Consider the following 23,839-nt stretch of genomic DNA (forward strand, 5'->3'; position numbering starts at 1 on the left):
TAACATCCATTTCTATCCCCTACCATCTAGTCACTCCTTTTACTTTGGTTTACCTTATACTTTACGCGCTACTTCTGCGACTTTTTATTTGCAATTCCACTTTCTTCCACGACCGCCACCTTCCCGGCAGTGGTTCTCAGGAACATCTTAGCCCGGGCTACGTGTCTACTTGCCGCGATACCATTTATTCTAGGCGAAGCTTTTCCGTTCGAAAGGGTATCCGATTCGATTGGATCAATCGAAAGATACCTTTAACGAGGTCGGCTCGTACTGAAAGATTAATCCATGGAAAAAGGAAGGATATCGCAGCGTGGCACGTTCGGATACGGTTTCCTTGGGAATACCCCTGTTCGTGGGACGAATTCTCAGGCGGAATAAAATGCAAGCTAGCTCGTCCGCGTTTGTATGTATTCAATGTCGCGTGGGGGCACATGGAATGTCAGTACAGTCCTTTCGTAACTAGTTTCTGAGCAGGTCACCCCAATTAACGTTTTCACGTGCACCTCGCTCGTCCTCTCTCTTTCTCTTCGAAACTCGCCACCGGTATTCTCAGCAGCCGGCCTTTCTTCTTCTCTCTTGCTCTTTGTCGCTCTCACCGTTGCAGCGAGTAAGTACACGCTGCCGCGTTGGCACGCCACGGCAAGTCTCGCAGAAACTTATAATTGCGAAAGGAGTCGGCAATTATAATTGCCTCCGGCCAGCAGAAACGGATGTAATTATCCGACCACTCGTGGCAGCGCGAGTTCCGCGAAAATTGGGCGTACGCGACGAGATGTAACCCGCAGGTTCGCGTACGCGCGTCCCCCGTCTGCAACGACCATTATCTTTCTGATTGCGACGAAAAAGATGTTATCGCGTTCCAAGATCTCGTCGAGCTCGCGGCCGAAAATCAGCCGGTAAATTTCTTTCGATTAACAACCGTCACTTCGTAAATGTAACGCGTTAAAAAGTTTTCCGAGTTAAAGGCGCGGACGCTGGCTCTTTCGTTGCTCGCTTTACATTAATCGAGAGCAAGAGACGACAAGAGAGGAGGGAAAGAGCAGCGCGCGAGTAGTCGGCCGAGGTAAGGAGCGAGCGAAACGGAGCAAGGAGGGAACCAAGACTCCGGTCAATTAAGCGCAGGAAATTAGAGTTTTAATTACGCAGTCATTCAGAAAATTACATCGGGGGCCGTGAAGAAGGCATCCGCAATCACCAACGAGCGACGAGGGCACGGCGTGCCCTTTCCTTCCGACAGACCGTCCGCTGAATTTAAAGAAACTAAATACGAATCGATGCGCCGGCTACTCCCGTTAACTGCTATCTTGAAATTTCGACAACCACAAAAAACCTTTTCTTCTTTTTTCTTCGTGAAATTTCTCCCATTATTCGCAACGTCATGTACCTACACACGTCGCGTGTGTCAATTTGCGAATGAACGATTAAACGATGTTAACATCCGTTTCGGTATGCGAAGCGCAATCGTCGATTTTAATGCCGTTCCCACGGCCGTCAGCTTTCGATTCGATTATCGAATCGAATTTCGCCGAGTCGATGCTAGACGCGATATCGCGATCTACATCCACCTGGCCGCGAACTTTATATGCGAAAGTGGGTCGAGACGGGGGGGAACGGCAACGGAAATAGCGGAAAAGAAACGGACGGAAATGGGATGACGAATATGTGGGTCAGAGGGTAGGTCAGAGGTAACGCGTTAAATTTAATTACACGTGTCCGTGACGGCTGTTTGAACGGCCGTGGATCGGCCCAAAGCTCGTCCGAATCTCTTCGATTTACAGTCGATAATAGTGTACGCGAGTGTGGAACGAGACTCGATATTCCCTTTAAATTGGTATCAATGGCGGTCTTTAGGATGACTTTGCGACGCGTCCACGTTCAACCTGTCCGTTCTGTCCGCTTGGTAGTCTGATTGCAAGATTCGATCGTTCAGCTCGTCGCTATCGTCTCAAGCTTGAAAAGAGAGAGTACGAGGCGTGGTTCGATTCCACCAGTCGGATATTATTAGCGACGTATGTTAAATGAAAAAGGAGATTGCTCCATGTTCGACGCCGGAACGGAATTATTATCGTTAACCGTCTCGTTTCTCTTCTATCGATAACGTTTATCCCGAGACGGATCTACCGGTCGTGGTTGATATCCAAATCGAAGAAATACATATTTAGAAAGTACGTTATCGCGGCTGGACGTTCGATCGATTAAGGTCAGGAGAAATTCATGAATTCCAACGACACGTCAGTTCGGCTGACGTTCGCGAACGGAATTAGTCACATTCGAGGCTCGTCAACGTTGGACAAGGTTCCGCTCGTGATGGACTATTGACGATCGCGAGCTGGTCTCGGTTGGAAAGGGTGCGACGGACGGAGAAGACGGATTGAATGGTAAATAAAGATGGGTGGAATCGGTCGCGTGACGAGTACGCGGGACAGACAGAGGCAGAAGGTAAGTGGAATTTAAGCAAGGTGGGTCAGCTCGATGGTAGGGAAAAGAAATTGTTGGGCGGTTGGCAAGTAACGGAGAGTGTTAATTTTCGGAATGAAAACGGGACATCCATCTTTCGCGAAATACTTGGCACTCGACGCTTCAACTCCCGGCCCATTCTCTCGCTCAGCGCATTAGAGTAATGAATTAATTTCCATCCGAGTCCCCTAACCCCCTTCCACGTCTTTCGGTGCCCCCTTTCTACATCTAGCAGACCGGCCTTTTACCACTCGTTTAGCCCGCAACGAGACTCGGTTTTCTTCTCTCAGCTTCTCCCGCTTCTCCTCCACGCTTTGCATTCTGGATTTAAAGTCTATCTTCTTAATTATAACGGAGTGACAATGCACTCTCTCTCCACTGTCGCTTACCTTTTTCAACGCTTACTCCGTTTTTCTGGAAGTTTCCAAGGATCCGCTGGGCGAGCCATCGTGTTAGCCGCGCTAAACGAGAAAAGAAATACCCCGTCTTCACCTTCGTATCTCCAGTAAATTTATTTGGAAAATATCGAATCGATTTGTGTTCGCTATTTGTTTCTTTTCTCCTCGCGTTTTCCCTCGCGATCATCTTTGAGAAGCAACCGACACGCTGCGGTCTTTCGAAGCAAACCAAAGTCAGCGTAGCGGCGAATCTGTATTGCCACGGAATCTGCCCTCTTCTTTCCCTACCTTTACCCTCTCATGATCGTACGTGTATGCGTGTATTCGAGCCTCGTCGATCCCTCGCTGACTCGAACCCTTTCCCTCGTTACCTTCGTACCTCCTTGTTCTTTGGCGATGTTCGCGAGCCGCACGGCGAGCTCGTTAACGTATTCATGGGTTTATGGGACAATTAACCCTTTGAGGGACAGTATAATTACAGAAGCGATTAAACATCTTAACGTATAAACACGCCGGGCTCCAGCGACGTTAGGGTATATGTATACGAAACTCGATGTGGCAGCCAGCCGGATAGGCAGGCAGACCGTTACCAATTAACATACTAATGACACGAGGTGCTTTTCGAGAGTCACTGTAACCGGCTGGCCTGCAGAGCTTCCTGTGCACGTACACAGTGGAACGCGTGTATACGGACCGACGGACGGACAGACGGAAAGGGTAGAGGGTACACGAGTATCAAGAGCCGCAGCAAGTTCGGCTTACAATTATTTGCGATTAGGGATCACGCGATCGAGACGTTTGCAGGACGTTCGTTAAAGTAATTGAATCTCTTTCACCCTGTCGTTTCGATGTCTCGGCCCGTCGATAACGAACAACCTGAATACTCTCTCGATTTCACGTCAGCCGGCTAATGGGGTTCGGTTAACTTCGACAGAACAGAAACGCGTTAACGTCTCGCTCGTGTACGTGTGTGTAGCACAGGCGGCGGGGTGCAGGGAAAGGGGCAGGGGGTTTGTTTTTACGCCGTTCGTTCAGTCAACAGAGATTTTAATAGTTTTTTAAAGAGGAGAAAAGGAACTCGTTTCTCTGATTGGATTGAAGCGTATCTCGCGCAAGCTCCCGTAACGACTTTCCTAATTACGCCATCCATTAATTTTAATTGACCCGGTTTTTCTTTCGGAAACGCCGATACCTGTCGAGCTGAATTCGATTAAAAAATCCGTCGAATAATCCGGATTGTATCGTCCCGCGTCACGCCATCCGATCGAAACCTGAAAATCTCGATCGACGCGAATGTATCGCGTTCGTTGTTCGATCATTGACGCTGTTAAACACCTCTAATGCTATGCGCAATGATAGGCAATACGATGAAGCACTCTGTCATTTTGTTTGCCACCAATGAATTTGATTATCGCGTAATCTCAGCCGAGCCAAAATGGGTTGGCCTGGAAAATCATGGAAAATCTAGCCGGACAATACCGCTTACCAGTGTCATTGTGAAACCTTTATCGCGTTCTGCGAGAGAGAGCACGCGCACGGCTCTACGTGCACGCTGCCGTACGAAATGCTTTTGATTTAATTAGCTAATTATAACGTTCATTTAATTAATATAATTGGACCGGTTAGTGGGCGTGGGTGCAGCTTGTACGCCGTGACGGCGGTGACTATTTTGCCGCGTTGCATTTAATAACGCCCATTAACGAACATTTACATTAGCGGTAATTATCGCAGTCGCCGCGTATCGACCAGCCGATTGGGATATTTTCACTCGGAAACGGAGTAATCGCTATTCCATCTAATATTGCTCGTCATCGCTCAAACGCGTTCCGTTAATTTCTCTCCCCTTTTCAAATGGAAAATTTAACAACGGTATCTCAGATATTTTCTCATATTCGGTGATCTCTACTAAACAGCAACCATTACTGTCAACGAGATTGTAAGGCAAGGTGTCAACGACAGTAGTTAGGGACAGCGGTCACTGACAGTAGGTCAAAGCTAGTAGTAATTAGTGACACTGGTCAGACCCGGTTAGCGACAGTAGTCAGAGGTAGTAGGTAGCGAGCAGTAGTGAGACAGCCAGTAGTCTAAGAAAAGTCCAATTGATAAGGATGACTAATGTATGTATGTATCTGTATATGTAGAGGCGACACGCGCCGTACGGGCAACCGCGCCTGCGTACAGCCACGCGTGACGTGCCAACTGACGTCGCAGTATGGAGCGACGAGTGGCCGTCGAAGGACGAGAACCAACGCGACGCGACGAGACGAGTCGGCCGAGTGTGTCGAAGCAAAGTCTAGCCGAGAGTGCGCCGAGCGGTTGGCGGTTTCGCGTCGCCTCGCGTACCCTCGCGTTTCCTCTTCATTCCGAAGTGAGCTGCCGTTGCGAGCTAACCGGCAGCCTCTGCTGCTCTTGCTCGCTGCTGGCTGAACCCCTGGCAGCGGCGCGCACCGGCAATAACGCATCGCCTTCTTGTCACAGACGCGTAACCGCGTGCATTTCGAACACACCGTCTACGTTCCACGCTCAACCAAACGGGCACTGTCCTCGCGGCGTGACTCCGCGGCACGCGTGTACGCTCGATCGATCGATATCGCGCGACAAGTGACTCCGAGTGTTGGATATGTTTCGTTTCTCCTTTCTTCCTCTATTTCGTACGAATCGAGTGTGATTACGTGAGTGTCGTTGAAAACTACATTCATCCATCTATCCTGAGGATCCAGCGGACTACTAGGTGTACGTACACTACTACCCTATAAAGAAGTTTAAGGATTTCTGGTGAATCTCCGGCTCCTGCTGCCTGAGTGAGTACATAGTAATATTATCTTATGAATGAATCTACGTTTGATGTATACACGGTATTAATGAGATTCTTTGATAAACAATTGAGATCTGTTTACAAAGCACCGAAACGAACCAATTGATAGATCTTATTAAACGAAATCGACGCGGATCCCGGTGTGTTGATCCTGTTTTTGCCTGTGCGATGCTCGCGTGGTCACCGATCTGCCGGTTCCGATGCGGGACATTTTAATTAACGTTAAAACGAACGATCTTTTTATTCCATCGCGTCAACGCGCCTTTCGTTGTGTCACCGAATGACGCTCGTCGTTGCTCGACTCGGAATCGAAGGGCATTCCAACCGGGTCATTTCGCCGGACGACGCGTTGTTTACGTCTCGCAGGTACGTTAACGCAGCAGGAGTCCGCGTTTATCTTGTTTTTGCATGAATGATCGGTCGTCGCCGATTTATCGTTTCAGTGATTTGAGTCGGGCATAAGCTCGCATCACGAGGACTGGCCGATTTCATTTCGCGCGTGCCTGCTTCCATCAGTCGCAGCGCGAATGTCGGGAAAACTTTTTGCCTTTCTCGCCTCTTGATTCTCATCTTAAACGGTCACGCTGTAATTCGCGGCGGAATGAAGCAGGGTGGACGCGGTTACGAGTATTACGCGATTAAACGCATCGTGCTTTAGAATCTGGCCACTGTATAAATCGAGGATTATCGGGCGATCCGCGTATAGCATTCAACGACCGAATGAAATGCTAGCCACGCGGGCGTACATTTTCGTTTCAAGGGCCAAATGAAATTTCCGTATGGCGCGGCGTCTGGCAGGCAAGAAAGCGGCGGTTGTTTGCTGGAGAACCGCGCCGTTGGCGGCCCTCGCAACGTCCGCTACCACCACCCCCGCCAATTTCGCCGAGGCATTAATTGGGTGGAGCTTTAATTGCCTTAGCGCGACCGACCGCCGAAGTTAGGGCGAGAAACGGTGCTGTAAGGTCGCTCCAACATTTGCCAAACCGGCACCAATTTCTTCCACCATTACGATTACCCGATTAAACGATTTAACCGAAATTTTACGTGGCTTGAAATAATTAGTAAATTGTTTTTCCAGGCTGATTCAGCGGAATAATCGTGCTTTTGCTCTTGTTTTTAAAAGGTATCTTTATTCTTCTCTCTTCCTCTCTCTCTCTCTCTCTATCTTCCGTCACCTTTTCTATATCTGATATTTCCGGCGAATCTCACCCTCGAAACGCGGAGACGACCAACCCCTAAATGAAATCCTGGAATTAAAGCCGTATATTAACCTCGCGGCGTCCCCTAAATTAAAAAACAACATTTTTACGACGTCGGGATGGAGGAGGGGTAGCAAGACTGTCGAAGAATGGGAATCGGCTCGCGGCACCGCGAAAATTTCTCTCCTCCATCGTTTTCCTTCGATAAGATCGCGGCCTACCGTAGTCCTTGTTCTACATAGGCTGCCTATATTCTCAGCACAGACAAGGTTACCGAACTTCGACCGCCATTCTATTGTCCGTAAATTGCGTTTTTAAATTCGTCGGGCGTCGTGGCACGTGGCGAGATCGCGCGAACTTCCGTATCCTGCGGCGAGGCAGGCAGAGTTTGGAAACGCAAACCTTTGGCCATCAACATTTCCTTTGACTCTTGTATATTCATTTTTAACAATTTCAACATGCAACAGCATAATCATTGTATATTTATTTAAAAAAGAAAAAAAATTGTATACTGGGAAAAATAAAGTTGAAGTTATTGGTTGTAAAAGAAATGAAAGGTTAGAAAAGATAAGACGAAAGAAGCGGCCATGAGGGGGATAGAGATGCGTAAACCGTCGAGATTACCATGGAAATCCAGATCAGTCGCTTTGCATACTTTGGAAATACGTCCACGGAATCGGGTAAGGGTGTATAATGGAAGTTGAAATTGGTTGAGCCTGTCCCGTCTGGGCAAGCTATACCCTGTATACGAGGTATCGAGGGAAACGCATTCCTTGCCGAAATTGCTTCGCACTCGATTCAACGGAAAACACACGCGAGGCTTCCAGCTTCGGGGTTACGTTTTCGCGCGTCAAAAAATATATATACGAGACTGGGCCAGCACACACGCACAGGGGCGCGGCTGTGTTTGTTGTACGTGTATACGCGCCCATCTACCACTCTTCTGGCTTCTCCTCGGCTTAACTTCCTCTGTCTCACACTCGTAAAGCGTTGATTAAAACCCACCCGCGCAATGTGGAAAGTGGGGGATGGTGTGAGAGAGAGAGAGATAGGAGGAGGGGTTAGAGGGTTGAAGGCAGAGGAAGTTTGGGTGGCCTGGCGCGCGTGTACGCGTAAGTGGGTGCGTGAAGCGGTTGTATGGGTGCGTGTATGCAATTGTAGGAGCGAACGGGCGCGCGCGTGCTCTCACGCAGGCGCAACGAACGCGAGTCAAAGTGGTGTGTCCGACGACGACGGTGAGTAGAAAGGAGAGAAGAGGGAAAACCTAGGAGGCCAACAGGCGAAGAAGGAGAAGAGGCAGGGAGAAGGTGGTGGATATAACGAACGGGGGTTGGGGTTGAAACAGAGAGAGAGGATCGTCGAGGGTAGGGGAGGTCCAAGGCGTTGCTTGCTTAATTACTAAAAGCTAATCAATTCCGGAGGAAGTAAAGTTTAAATTGCAAACTAAAGTATAGCTAGCTCCCGGACGTAACGCTGCAAAGCGATATTACCGCTCGCTGCATTCTGCAATTAGCCCGTGGTAAATCATTGAAAACAAATTATGGGCGGAACCCGCGGACGGTTGTTAACCCTCTTCTCTTTTCCCCATTGCCTTTTTCCCGGGATAATCTTCTCGGTGTATCTATAAAAATATTGCAATTTTATTCGTCGATACAACCAATCCTTCTGATCGCGCTAACGAGCCCAATTAATCCCGCTCCATTACGATTTTCCAACTCGAATCCCTTGATACGGTTATCAAAAAGTTTTTCCTCCCTGATGATTCGCCTCATTGAAGCCCACTCGTTCGTTCGTGGCTCCTGCGATTATTTTTTCTCCGAAAGATTTTAAGGTATCTAACGTATTCGCGATAATGCATAACAAACGAGATAGACAGTGTACGGTGGTTGATTTAAAGAATGAAAAATAAGAGTAGATACAAGGATAGAAGAAAAGAGAGGAGAGGACGGTTTTCAGATAGAAGGTAAAAAGAAGGAGAACGGAACGAGGTATACAGCCCTGAAAACAAGCAATAAAATCAATGTCGTTTCCGGCGATTCAATTCGCAAGACACATCGCACAATTTCACATACAATTTTACGGCAGAACGGCCAGGACTCCTATTTACTTCACGGCCGTCCTTTCCCACCCCCTCAATAACCGTTTACCGTCTCACCCTCGCTTGCTTCTTCTCCTTCTTTCTTTGAGCGGGCCGTTTTCTTTATCTTAAATTCTCGGGGAAAGCACGGCCCCGCGATCCTGTCGAACGAGATCGACGAGCCAAGATCCTTTTGAACAAATCGTGCCCGGTTAACAGTTGGAAAATTGAAGGTTCGAGGAAAAAAGAAAAAACCCCGAGAGCCGCTATCGCGATGCTCGCTCGATTTCGATGATACGATATGCTAATCAAACATCTCTGGTATGGTCGAATCGCAAATAAATAGCTCGTTCGATTCGAGGTGTATCCGTACTAGAGATCGGACATTTATGAAATCATCGAATATCGTTCTCCCGGTTTTAATTTCCTATTATTTAGAATCTGTCCGTCACAGTCACCGTGACATTTGTCAATCTCGAATTACCCTGGAATGGAGCGCAATGTATGGATTATGAAGCTGATCGAGTCGACGTCGCGTCGCCTCGCGTCGCCTGGTTCGCAATTAATTTTGAATCAGCAAGACGATTTGTCCCCCCGTCCTCCCCGCGGCAACGATAAATTTTAGAGTAAATTGGTAGAATTAATTGCACAGCGAGGTTCGTTCGTACAAGCTGCATCGAGCAAACGGTGTCTCGCTAGTGTAACGAGCGAGCTAACACAGCAGAGAGATACGGAATAGGCATCGATGTAAGGAAATATTTAAACGCGACATAATGAGCGGTCTAATTAGAGTTCGAGTCGCGATAATGGCGCAACGTGGATGTGTTTAGCTCTCGTTCCTAATGGACCTACTAATGAGTTTGTAATACGTGTTTATAACCTTCCTTCTTCTTGTTCCCTTAATCTCTCTGCTAGCCTGCTGGCTATCCCTCTCGAGCTTCGAAAGCCACTTCCACAATGGTTATCGTCCATCGGCCAGCTTCTATTGACGTTCCCCTTTCTCTCTTTCTCTCTCTCTTTCTCGCACGCTGGACTTGGTAACCGATCCCTCCAGAAATCACGCTGCCGGCGGTTCATTTATCAATAAAAGTATTGGATCGGTTGCCTGGAAGTGACGCCTCCGCTAACGAAACAAAGGAACTGGGCGTAGTTATCAATTGGATATCGGCTGCTCGATTAATTATGCAACGTAATGCGCACGCCTGTTCTCCATTATCTCGCACACGTACCGACTGCCTCGCGATGGATTTCAAGGTTATTAATGCTCTTCCGGGCATCGTTTGGCCCGGAGGACATCGGTCGACCGAATTTCTTTCGTTTGTCTCTGATTTTTCGAAAGCGTACAATCGAAGGGGTTGATGAACTCCTCTCCAAGAAGCAACCCGTCGCGTCGCGTCGTCTCGATCTTCCGATAATTAATGTCCAGTATGTTCTCGTTTCCTGCACCGGCCAATGTCTCGGATTTCTGTATGGATTCTCCAGCGTATAGAGAGGCTTCGACGATTATACCGGTGTCACGATACGAGCGTTGACCGCAATAATATCGCATTACCAAGATTAACGCGATCTCCAATAATAGATCGGACAGTGAGCAACCATGCTGGATTAGCTGACAAGAGAGAGCCCCGTACGCTTGTCCCGGCCATTATTCTCATTATTCGATGCCCATTAATAATCAGACTCGTCGCGTCATTGCTTCGCCCCCTTGAGCGCGCGTTTGATTCCATTCGATTCCATTCGATTCCATTCGATTCTCTCTTTGATAGTTTCCGTTCGGCAGAAAATATATACCATCGGATAAATATCGACGGGTTGTAGTTGCACGTAGCCTTTTATAGACTCGCTGAAACCTTTTGTGCGCTCGTGCAACAACGCTTTTCATAGCGGTCCTGTACGGGCCGGAGAAGCAAACGAAAGACGTGTAAACGTTCGTTACAAACGTGGCGGATCGTAGATTCAAATGGTCTTCTCCCGTTCCTTGGCGGGGGATTCGATTTTTAATCGGTGAGCAGTCGGCGGAAAATAGCCACTTCGTCCCAGAGCGTCGCCTCGCGTCGCGTCTCTGCTCGACCAGCTGTCTTTTACGCCGCCAAACAATTGTCCTTTCGTTCGTTTATCGAACGAGGAGAGACAGGAAGAATGAAGTGGCAATGTTCGAAAACATTCGAGCGAATTGTACCGCGTTTCCTCTCGCGTCTGCGTAAAACGTCCGCTTTGTCTGCCACTCGTTCCTTCTTCTCTCTTTTCTTCATCCATTCTATCCGAACCTTCGTTCTTTCGTTGTCTTTCAATTCCTTCAGAAAAGTAAGTGTTTGAATTAAAGTAGATATAAAATTTACGTAACGTATTGTTATTAAATGCCGTTGGTTTAGCCAGGTTTTTTCTTCTACTTGAATTTGTTCAATAACTTGCCCTGGTAACCGCGTGCCACAAGAACGAAAGTTTCGAAGCAAACGTGAGTGGGTGAAATCGATGGGGGTCCAGCTAGAGTAGCAAGATTGCTCGACAATACTATCACCGCGGTTCGTTGAAGCCAAGTGTAAATAAATAGATTGCATTCCCGTCCCATTTGTTAGATTAGAATCAAATATAATTTCGCGAGGCTGGTATGGGATCTTGATCGAGCCGACCCCTCGTATCCATTTTGCCGCGTAAATACGGCCAACCTTCTTCTCCAAAGTAATCTTTCGCCGGCGCATTACTTACGGACTTCGACGAGGAAGTTCACCGCGTTCGATCGTGATTCTTTAATGCATTTTGCTTGCCTTGCTTTCCAACTGCTTCTTGCATCTGAGCGAAACATTGAAATTTACGGAAGCCATCCGACAACGGTATAGCAACCACGTTTCTGCTTATCGCTCGCGTATAATTGAATGATTAATTAAATTTTTATACAACGTCGACTCAATTAAAAGTTATACAGAAATTACAATTCATATGTTACATCAAACTATACTGAAAGGTAGATGGATGTACTTTATTATGCATAATTACTCATTTTTTTACAAGGAAGCTCTAGGCAGATTTTAATATTCTACAGTGCTCTGTAACGTTTGAGCAAAGAGAAGAAAATGAATTTTAATTGACATTGGTTGTTACGCGTAACTTGTTATCGTATGACGATAATCGTACAAAATGTAATAGAGAATATTTTTATGGAAGAAATTTTACAGTGTTTTTAAGAGAACACGAAGATGCGTGTTTTCTTCGAGACACCGCATGATTTTAATTCCTGACTCGTACACCTGTTCCATTACGATTCGATTCAATTTGATTCGATTCGATTCGATTCGATTCACAGATTCGGCTGGCGCCAACTCCTTTTTCGCGTTTCCGCCTCATCGCGCCGATAGCCATTTTCGCTATTGTACAATACCGGCCGCTTCCAACGGGAGGAATAATTATTTCTGCGTAAATGACGATAATCGAGCTATTATTACATTTACGGCATTACGTCGGGTACGATATTACAGTAGTACGTTATTAGAGTATTGGAGGATGAATATTAATCGGGCACGTACGAGTGGTGCTTGTAATTAAAGTAGACGCGTCATCGGACGGAAAATTAAATTAAACGGCGAGATAACCGACTAATTACGCAATGTCATTTCATCGAACAAAGCGCGAGATTCCTTTCGCAATGGTTCGATGGTACTTCTCGTTAATATTTCGCGAAAATTTCATCGTTTGAAAAACCACTACTTCAATTTTTTCACTATTTTCCTGCGAGATTGTTTTCAATTCCTAAAGAATATTCAATCAGAATATTATTTTTAAATATTCATAAAGAAACAATTCTCTGTTTCGATTACAGATTCTGTCAATGAACTGAAATTGTTGTCACAGTTGGCGCGATCGAACGTCAATCGATGTTTCCTCTATATGCATCCTTTTGTTGTTATAATTATTCATTTGCAATCAAAAGGCGACAATAAATCAACGTCCCCTCGGATCTAGTCGATTTCCAATGATATTAAGTCGCATTTACTGATTGGCCGAGCTCGACTAGAATTTTCTCGACTTTGGTCGTCTCCTTTCCTCTCGTACGTGTACGCGACGCTGGAAAACACCGTTTTTACCAATTAGCCGGTCATAAATTTCGCGGGTACCGGCGGCCAATTATCTTGGAATTAGCGTCTCGCCGTCCGTCCGTTTTCGCAAACGATCAGGCGTTTCTGTCTAAGCGGTGCGCATTCGCTTCGCTAATTAGAAGAAAACCGAGTAATTACGCAGCAGCCAGTCGAGGAGGCGACCCTTTTCCGAAATTTCGCTACGAATAACCGAGAACGGCAAGAGACGGTATTCGCTCGCGTTGCCTGCGGTCGACGGTCGAAACGAACGCGAAACGATCAAGGGAGCACTATTAGCGGCTGGTGCACGTGTACATACGCGGAACGTTTAATTAATCTTACGCGAAATCAGCGTGCTTTCATTGTCATTAATAGCTTTGGCCTGTATTTAAACACGTCTGCTTTTCGAAAGAGCGACGGTTTAATGATTCCGCGTGGACGAAGTAATGTAGCCGTGGTAATCGGAAATATGGAACCGGTCGTTTGATAAAAGACATTAGTAACGGGTGCTGTCGATCCGCGATAAACTATTTATTACGCTCGCAGTCACCGATACACCGAACCGTTGCACGCGTTGCTGCTGCTGGTCCGACCGCAGCAGGGGGTGCGGATTGCCAGCACAGGGGTGAGAGCTAGAAAGAGAGGGAACGTTGTACGCCAGCGTCGACTCTCAAAACCAATTTTCGGGATTTCATTTGGAAAACATAACGTGCTTCGCGTGCTGTTTATGGGTTCCATTAGGAAGCTGTCAGCCGGTGATCCCGCGTTGCATTCCCATACCACACGAAGGAACACCATACGACGCCCGTAACCGATACACCGATTGCAAGATTCCTTGCCACCTTTGGGGACCTCGGCTTATCGGATACACGTGGTCCTGATCGAATATCCGTTTGCTATCGGCTTTATATCGAACGCGAATACCTTTTTTCCCATTCTTTTCGATGATCCCGTTGCATTAATTTGATGTATTAACCTCTCGGATTTATGGCGTCGAGTTAAATTTTAATTTAGTTTGGAATTATACTAGCTTTGCTGGTGTGACATTAAGTCTTGCGTACCTCGAAGTTGAGAGGCTAAGTTTTCTTGGCATTTATAGGGAAGCATAGTGCGAGGAGCAAGTTAATAGAGGAAAAATATTCAAATTCTTTTTAATGAAATGAAATAGACAATTGGACGGTAATGAGAACATTTACCATAACGATTAACGAATATTCGTAACTTTGGAACAACTCCGACGAATCCAACGGAATCGTCCCCGTAAGGTCGATGCTCGAGTTTGGGATCCTTAATATCCGCTGTATCGCATTCGATTAGCGGTCTGATTCGTTCCCTGTCCAATTGAACGACGCTTCCCAATTAAGTTTACTCTAAATTGCACGATCGTGGCGGTTGTTTTTCTTCCCATTCCCTCTACCTACTTCGTGTCAGCTCGGATTGCTCTATGGAAAAATATATTTTGATAGGAGATCTTTCGAGTTGGTCGTAGCCGTATTTTTCGTATCGAACGTGTGAAACTCGATGACAAATGTTTCTTTGCGATCCGTTACAACGCCCGTGTACGTATTAACCCCCTCCTGTGTATCCTGGTACGCAGTGATCGGTCGAATCTATTCGCTGTTGGAACGCGTTTAGCCCGCTAACAAATCGATGGAATCCATTAAATTCGCGGCCGTGCAATCCGACCGTCAGATTATTCGTCGCTCGAAGGAAAATTAGCGATTATGTCGCGGAACGCTTAAAACGATCTCCCGCGGCACGAATGCAATTGCCCGCCCGGTTCGTTGTCGAACGGCGAATCGCATCGTGAAATTGTCGAAAGGGAAATCAAAATGTAGATGAAAGTAGGGGATGAATGTGTGTGCAATTTAATACGTCGATGCTGGCTCGATAATAAACGACAAGGTATAAAGTAACCAATAGCCAATGAACGATTTCTATGATAACGAAGATTAACCAATAAATTTCCAAAATTCAGAAATCATCGATTTTGTATTTACTCATAAAGCGCTTCGTACCAATAAAGCTAACTTCCCTTAAATAAATTATTCCTTTATAGGCATCGATGCAACATAGCTAATATTCCTCTTTAGACGGAGTATACTTGAATATTAAATTGTCTTTGGTGTAATTAAATTTCAAGCGATAATGGAATCGTTCGTTTTATTAAAAATCAACGTATACGTACACACGTACACTCGGCACAAACTTGTCGGCGACGTTTCGATCCCATATCGTTCTGAAAGTTAATTCCTTACGGTATTAATACAGAAAGTGCATCTCCAGTAATGAGATTGCGTTGCGCGAGGGGGATGATATAAGGGGTCGATTACAAGGCTTGTTCGTAATAACATATTGTTCACTCAGCCGTATATTTGCCAGAGGGTATGCTTGATGCGTCTCGTTGTACATGCATACATACGTGGCAAATAATGTAACATAAATAGACGATCATCTGCCGTGCGCAATAATTAATTCGGAAACTCGTAAACAGTTATCGTTGTTCACGAGGGTTCTTCGAGCGTGATCGATCGATCGAACGATCGATGAAGTGGCACGGAGCCAGATCGGTAGAGGAATGTGTCACAGTGCCGATTAAAGACCGTCTGGTCAAGTGAACTGCTGCACTGGACTGGACACTGGTGAAAGATGAAAGTCGCAAGTCATGCGCCTAATTCGTTGGAAACGTTGCGGCCTCTCCTGGGACGCGACAGAAAAAGTATTAACCAAAGATCGAGCGTAGAGTTTGGCGGGCCAAACTGTTGGCACCCCTTTCTTTTCATCCGTCCTCCGGCCTCTTTTCTCTTTTTCCTTTTTTTCTTTCCTACGATATCGGAGGAACAATCCATCGACGCGGCGATCCCCGTTCTTTCCACGAAAAAGAGACGTGGCCGCTCGTTTGGAAAGGCCGAGATAATTACTTTCGGTTTTCGGGCGTACGCTTCAGCGAGCGCAAACGAAACAGGCGTATCTTGCGGTCGTGAATTTAATTAAATATTTTCGTGGTCGAATGTCCGTTCGTCCGTTGATCATCTTCCCGTCTTCTTTTTTTTAAATTTTTTCTCCTCTTTTCGTAGACACGGGGCAATTTACTTTTTTAATGTCTGTAATGAATTAAACGCTCCCCCCAGCCTAGCAGGTTTCCTTTGCCCAGCTAGCTATTATTACCAACCCCCGTCTCGCATATTGCCTTTTCCACGTTCTTCCACCCCCTCGTCAACCTTCGACCTCTATTTTTATCTCAATATTCCCCGATTGTCCATACTGCTTTGCCTCTTACCTTCTCGTTGTTTCGTTTGTTTTGCTACGTGCATCTTGCCATCCAATCTAAAAATGTATTCGCGGAACGTCAAGGATGTCAGGATTCACACAGTAGTGGGGTAGGAATTTGTTGGCCGTGGCTCTTCGAAAGCATCAACGAAAAAAGCAAACTCGATCCAATCGACTTAATGTAGTTATTTCCCTGAGAGCCCATTGCCCACTTTGTTTGCTACACGACCTAAATGTAATTTTTTCACATTTTTTTTTCAATGCGCATATAAATCTGGCCAGTTTTACAAGCATGTTCCATCTACGGCCCTCAAGTATCAATTTTATTTTCCTTTGTTTTACCTTTACTCTTTTTTGACCTCGATAGGGTGAAATTGGATTTGACGACACCGGACGAGCGCACGACCGCGGTGCAATATATAGCGTCGGCTTGCACGATACGGCTAGCACTATCGTGCAGGGAAGCCGGCCAATTACATTACTTAGACTAATGTTATTGATGTTGTGGCGTAGAGAGGATTGTTTTTACCTCGTAACAGCATCGTTGTTTCGTTCTGGCGAAGTCCACCGCAGAGATCCGTTTCCGGTTTACGTTTACATTAACGCGTATCGTGCGAAAATCTGAAAATTGGAATCAGACTAAGCGAACAAGCATTTCGTTAAGCAACTCGTCATCTGTGCACAGTAGAGAGGAAGACTGTTTAGAGATTCGAGCGATTTCCTCGTTTCGATCGGAAGCATCCCATTCGATAGATTGGCTAGTAACGGCAAATAGTAGATTTTTCCTCGTCTCGCCGGGCCGGAAGAAGGGATTCCGAACGAGAAGTAGGAGTTGAATTCGAAGCAGAAATAAGGGGCGGTTGGCGGTCGGGCGGCGGAGCGTCGGGGTTGGAGGACAGCTACATGCGTGTTTCCTCTTCCTTTCCTCGGAATCTAATTTCGTCGAATGTCATCCTCGAGACTCGAGAGAGTGCAGCGATCTGCATTCGAGGTTGAATCGCCCGATAGCAATTTCCAGGTGAAGGGGGGCAGAGTGGAGAAGCTGTCGCGTTCGGCAGAAAGAGAGAAACGCGCCAGCGATCGTGGAACTGGGAAAAGGAGGAGGGATGAAGGGGAGGGTAGGGGTTGAATCCTGCGGGAGGATACGCTGTCCGTTCCCGGGGAAGTCTCGTCGAAGTATCGAGACCTGTATCATGGCGGCTATAATACATTTTTTATCTGATCGAGGGGATCTTCTTTATGGAGGGTTGTCCGTGCACGCTTCTCCGACGCTCTCTGTGTCGCGCGTATGTACACCACCGCCACCATTTACCCTCTGCTCTGCGAGTATCCACCCTCTCTCCTACACTCTATTCGTGTTTCTACGTTTTTCCACGTGTGTACTCGCGCTTCCAGTTCTGCTTCTACATTGTACACGATACAAACACGTTTGGACGTGTACGCGCATTTTCTCCATTAGCTCTCGTCGCGTGCTAATGGACGTGTACCGACCATGGTGGTCGCGGAATCGAACAACTGCGAACGTTTGCACGGTACGAGAGATGGTTAGAAGAACTTGGAAACGACTCGTAGATCGCGATCTTTCGCCGCGATTGGAGCATTAAACTTTGTCACCAATTTACAAAGCAACATCGAGATTGAAGAAGAAACGCGCTCGTTTCACGGAGAACTGATTCATTCGCGAAATAAAAGAAGGGCAATATAGAGATGGAAATGGAAAGAGGGGTAACTGTGGAAGGGTGGCGGAACGAAGTTGGATATTGAGACAGAGGTATAGGGAAAAGTAAAGGTGGGAGCTGGAGATGGTAGAGAGGGTGGAAAGGGGAGCGGAGAAGTCGAAGCAGGGACCGAAGCAGAGCGAAAGACGGATGGTAGCGACGGCGATGGTGGGGTGGCAAGGAGAGCGCCCTATCATGTGGGGAAGAGGGAGGGCGGTATAGGGGATTGAAAAGCAATTTCCCCGCGAGGGACGCGCGGTGTGTGGTCCGAGCTTTATATTAATGATCCAGATATATTATCGGACGTGACCGAAATTGCTGTCAAAAAACTCGGATATTGGATCGAGAGGAGATTGCGAGAAGGTCGCTCTTCTCCGCGCGCGTTTCTATCCTATATACAGTACATACGGAGGCGTACGCGTCGATCGGTCACTGTTGAAAGTCGTTCAAAAACGAGCAATCGTTTCGTGGATAATTTCTACTTTTCGATTTACGTTCGCCTCTCGAGCGAATCGAATCAGCCGGGTATTTTTGACGCGTCGATTGAAATCCTCGAGCGTCGTTCCTATAGTAGTCTTGTACCCGATCTCCTCGCGAACAATCATATCCCGCGAATCTGTATCTGTATTTCATGCACGATTCCTCCTCGTTCTTCCATGTTATACGTCTATTATTCTCGCGTATCACGAGATAATACGTCCTGTCGTTCGTCGGCGGTCGGACAGATCAATTTCGTTCGCTACGAACCCGTTCGCCTAAAGCGTTTCGCGTTTCCACCACCGTTCTCTAAGACACGGATGCGCCTCGAACGAGGAAGACGTTTCGCGAACGAGAATAATCACCGGTGATTACAAGTTACAAGCCAAGGGACCGCAAATCAGACTGTCTCACGATAGTAGAATATATATATTAGGAAACGAACCGCGGGTAGTCGCACGGTTCGAGCGGAAAAAGTATGTCCCGCGTGTATGCGGGTGCGTTAAGTAGTGGATCCTGTCGCGTCGCGTACATACGCGAAACATGTTTTATGCAGACTCGCGATAAGCGATTAAGCTGCAACCTAGTCATACCGGTTTCGATACGATAAGCCTGGCTAATGCACGCATTTTCCGTTCGTTGAAATCCTGTCCTCGTACGTGTTTTCGCGCGTAACGGTTCGCATCGACGCGTCGTATAACACATGTCCATTTTCGATCAGTCTCGATGCGAAATTTGCCTCATTACAAGCGATTCTCGTTAAAATGTTTCATCTTATTATTTTCATTTTCGATCATTTTGTTATACCTGTACCCGGTATATAAGCAAAGGCAAGATTGCCTATCTAAATGCAATTGGATCGTGGTGGACGCGTTTCTAGTACGTACGTCGATGGAAATTGACGGCCGACCGCGACGATTTTTCTGTTAAGACGACGTTGGCGCGAGGTCACGTTCCAGCTGGAAAGACCAATTTCCGCTGACTTCTATTTACATAGTTAGGTATACGGCCTGGATAATACGGCCCTGTCGAGTTGCTCGTGTCGCTGGAAGTCGAAGGGTGGCCGAGAGGGGCTAGCTGTCCACTGGTAGAAGGATAGCTTGGCAGGAAGCGGCTGGCGGAGGAGGGTATTACGGTAATACCCACGGTGTTTCCAGGACGGTGGGTAGGCATATAACTAAATTTCCATATCTCGTGCCGATTGTGACGAACATCTAGTCGCTCCGCTCGCACGGCGACCATCGTTCGGATTTAACTTCGCCACCGACTCTACCGTTTCTGTCTTTCACGCTTTATACTTTCTAATTCTGTTGCCACGACTTCCGTTCCGTTCCGTTCCGTCTGTTCCTTCTCTCGTCGTTCGTTTCCAGATCGAACCGCGAGCGCCAGGTCGAGAGGTCAAGACAACCAGTTGCCGGGGCTATAAATTCACGCGGCTATTCGAACGTGTATTTACATGCACGAGTAGCGACGTTTGATTGGCCGTGACGTGGACGCTCGAAAGTGGCTCGCCAGCCCCTTGATTGGATTCTATCCTGGACACAATGAACTGTACATCGTACGATCCAACGTGATCAAGCGAGCAGGGGTGGCAAGGGAGCCGGAGAGGAGTACGAGAAAGGAGCGCGGCGAGATATTACCAGGCATTGTGCGAAACTGTCGAAGAATTCGTTCCCTGCTCAATTCAAAGGATATTTCGATTAACTCTGTGAAAAGTCGGAACGTTTGCATTGCAGTTTCGTGTTTGTTTAACCGGATGTTTGTTAACAATTTTGCTTGTTTTTATTCCTCTCGATACAAACAATTTTCAATATTTATCTTTCAGTGGTGTTACATGTGTGTACATAGGAGGGTAGACGTTAACGCAATATGAAAGGAAAAAAAAAAAGAAGGAAAAAGGGTAGAAATAACTCTAGTCAAGTGTCGAAGCAGGACGATAAAGGGGGTATAAAAGGGAGAAAAATGAAAGTAGCAGGAACGATCGTATATATGTATTGGTCACGTACCGAGGGTGCGCTCGCACATAGCAGTTTGATACTGATTGACGCTTGTTCGCGCGCGGAAGGATTAGAGATCCGATTGGTAACGGGCAACCGCGTCTGCGCAGAAGCATTCTCGATAGAACGAGCATGCAGTCTGGACGTATGCCTTCTGAAACTTACCGTGACTCACAGATTTTTTATCTCTCGACTTATTTCCCCTATGGAGACTCGGTGATACAGCGAATTCCTATTCAACAACTTTTCTTCGATTATGGAAACAGTCGAGTTATCGCAGTCACTGGAACGATTGCATCGTTTAATCCAACGATCTCGGACTCCAATGTTTCCAATTAATCCGCGTTCAGATTAAAAAAAAGCACGGCTCGAGTAGGAGATTCGTTGTCCTTTTAGCGATACGCTACTGCAGCGAGAGCTCTCGTTTCGTCCTCTCGGGAATCAAAGGCGAAGCATCGGTGTCGAGGCTATAGAGCACGAAGAGGAGGAATCAACGTGAACACGTCGCGAGAGGGTGGGTAGTGAAAAAGGGTGGGATCAGAGTGCATCACAGTTCGCAGGACGTGGTCGTAGCTCGCGTTAAGAAGCGGCAGACAAAGGGGAATAGGTAAACAGTGATGGACAAGAAGAAGAAGAAAGAGAAGAAGAAAAGGTGATGGTAGGGGGGTGGCAGGTCCGTGAACGGGAGCTATGGCGATTTCGTGGAGCAGGGGCGGAAGAGGGATTTGTGGAAGTCGAGGGGGTTGGGGGATCGGTAGAGGTCGGTTCGAGGGCTGTAGGGAAGGGGGTGACTGTACTTAGTTAGCGGACAATGCGGCCCCTAATGAACAGCCAGGGGCGGCCGGCAGAGCAGCCACTGGAGCACGCCATCTAGTCTGAGACAGACAGATTACGTTGCGTAGCGTTATACCGCGTTATCCTCCCTTCGCTGTTGTATTCGAGGTTCGCATTGCGTGGCAATTTCGATTACGACCCACCGTTTCGCCGTTTACAACTCGAGTAAACCGTATCGACGTTCCTATAAGTACCGCTCAACGTTCTGCACTGTTCAATCTACAGCGTGAAAACGGTTTCGGTGAGTCGCACGCGCGACGAACGTTTTCGATACGTCATACCAGGTGCACGATACACGCTAGAACCTCGATAATCGCGCGAAAGTGGGACGAGATAACCAATCGGTTGGACGAGACCTTCCAATTGTAATAAATCCTCCTTAATGAGAATGCGTTATGCTCGCGTACACAATGAAAGAGTCACAACCTCGTTTTTCTTATACAATCAAACGAGCAGATTGCGCGAGAGCAACAATCTCGCATCGGGTCAAATGATCCGCGAATTGAACTTAGAAGATTGCAATAAAGTCTGTTCGCTTAAAAAAGAAGGATATGACAAAGCATCTAGCTGTGTTTACGACGCGAAACGTTGCACTAAACTTATTCGAAATTTCAACTTTGCAAAAACTGTAGTAAAGCAGTTCATCGTCGTTCGTGGCGCGTGAAGAAACAACGCGTCGCCAATTGCAGAGAGAAAAAAAAAGGAAGAGAAGTGGAAATGTTTGAAATAATGCAACGAGTGTCGAGGCGCATCGGCGAATGGAAGAAACGAGCCGCGTTATGGAACGATTGAGATCCACTGGCTGCTGCGGCGGTTGTAATTGGATTCAATTGTCCCGCGTTAAATCAGTGACTGCACTCTCCTGCCAGTTCTCCATTCTGCGTCTATCCATCCGCTACTCCTACGACACAGCTCATTGAAACGGCTCGGCTTGGCTACAGCACGCTCGGAAAGCCCAGTCCTTCACGACATTCGCGGAAGCTTGAAAAGAGCTTCCGCCGACGCATTCTTCCGTCGGCGCATAGAAAAACACCGATTATTTGCATAAATCTTTTGTTTCCACCGTGGCAGCGAACGGTTCCGCGACGGCAATCCATTCAATTAAAAAAAGAAAGGATCGTCCGTCTATTCGCGTTTAATCTTCACCATTCAACGTCCGTGTCGTTGGCCTTGCAATGAAAAGGGAATAACAATTTCTATGAAATCCTTTACAAATGTTAAACCTGCATCGGCTACAAGAATATTTCTTGGTACGTATTAGACCGATCGATGTCATTTGCAATAGCATTACTCGCTGAATTGGCGAACGGAAGGGTGCGGAAGATTGCGCGCGGCGCTTTCCGATTTTCGCCATCGAGCCGAACGGAACGCCACTTACAAAATACTCTTTGCTCCGTTGCTCAAGTATACCGATAACGCGATAAGCGGTAATTTTGCTAATGGCATTGCTGCATCCTTTATATTCTCTGCCATTTATGCCTTCCATCCTCGCCGGCCCCCGTTTCGCCGTCACTCGTGGTGACTGCACTTCCGGAAACGCGGTTTGCACTACGTGCGTAGCTTCCCTACCGTCGCGTCGTACAGCTCGCAGTCTGTGTTCGCGATTATAACAGCACGGTTATCTATGCATGTATGTCTTCGTAGCCGGTCTTTGCGCGAGGAGCATCTACCCCTGTTGTCACAGGGGTTGCACGCGTGCAAGTCGCGTTGATTAACGAAAATTCCAAGACCCTTGAGCCATTGTACGGGCACAGTGGATGTCGTAACCCTCGAATTTGCACCACGTGGATGAAACCCGCGCACACGCACGGACGATGAAACGTTTCGCGAGGGTCGAAAGTGGTTGGATCGGTTCCGGAGGGGTATCAGGATTTTTCTCGATTCGTGTCAGTATCGTTAAAGGGAAGACGATGGTAATTATAGCAGTTGCGAGCAAATCCTCGGGTATTAATGTCTTCGATACGATCTCGATACGACGCGTGTATACACGTAGCTGATCGCACGTACACGGGTAAAATCGACGGAGAGACGTCGATCGATTCTATCCTGTAGATTCCATAGAATGTGCGTTCACCATTCGGGTCTACCGATTGAAATTAATAAAAATAAATTAGTAATGAAACGAATCTCTACGGTCGCGTTTCCCGCGTTCTCCAATTTAATCTCTTTACGCGTAGTCCACTCGGCGTTCGCTTACAAAAGCGAAATACTTTTCAGCCGCGAGCCTGCCGAGTTTAATGAAAATAGTTCTTATGTTTTTACCAGCGAGAGTCCCAACGGGGCTTACGCGACCCCTTAACGAACATTCTAATTAAGCGAACCTCCTACATCGCGTCCCTAACTCAACCCGTCGCGTCGCGTCGCGAGTGTCGCGTTCGAGTAAGAGCCACGGAAAGAATAAAACGCGACTGGTTGCATCTGCAACTCGTCCACGAACCCACACGAACCCACACAACCATACGAAACGTCGATATTCTCATTCTAACGAAGGTTGACGGTGCACAAGCGGGCAAAATAGAGTCTCGAT

General features: G+C 47.1%; 1 protein-coding gene across 4 annotated transcripts in view; it reads left to right on the plus strand.

Moving 5' to 3' along the window:
* The window catches only part of LOC117600078 (LIM domain only protein 3), a 72,358-nt gene that overhangs the window by 15,732 nt on the left and 32,787 nt on the right, over positions 1-23,839 (plus strand). For 2 of the 4 annotated variants that reach the window (XM_034315060.2, XM_034315063.2), the window contains exon 2: positions 4,997-5,656. The exons of 1 other annotated variant lie outside the window; for it this stretch is intronic. The gene's annotated coding sequence lies outside the window, so the exon portion shown is untranslated. Of the gene's footprint in view, positions 1-67; positions 2,440-4,996; positions 5,657-23,839 lie in introns of those variants that run through there. One more of the 4 variants, XM_034315059.2, reaches the window with a different exon arrangement.

Source organism: Osmia lignaria, chromosome 15, assembly GCF_051020975.1.
Source record: "Osmia lignaria lignaria isolate PbOS001 chromosome 15, iyOsmLign1, whole genome shotgun sequence".
Lineage (NCBI taxonomy): Eukaryota > Metazoa > Arthropoda > Insecta > Hymenoptera > Megachilidae > Osmia > Osmia lignaria.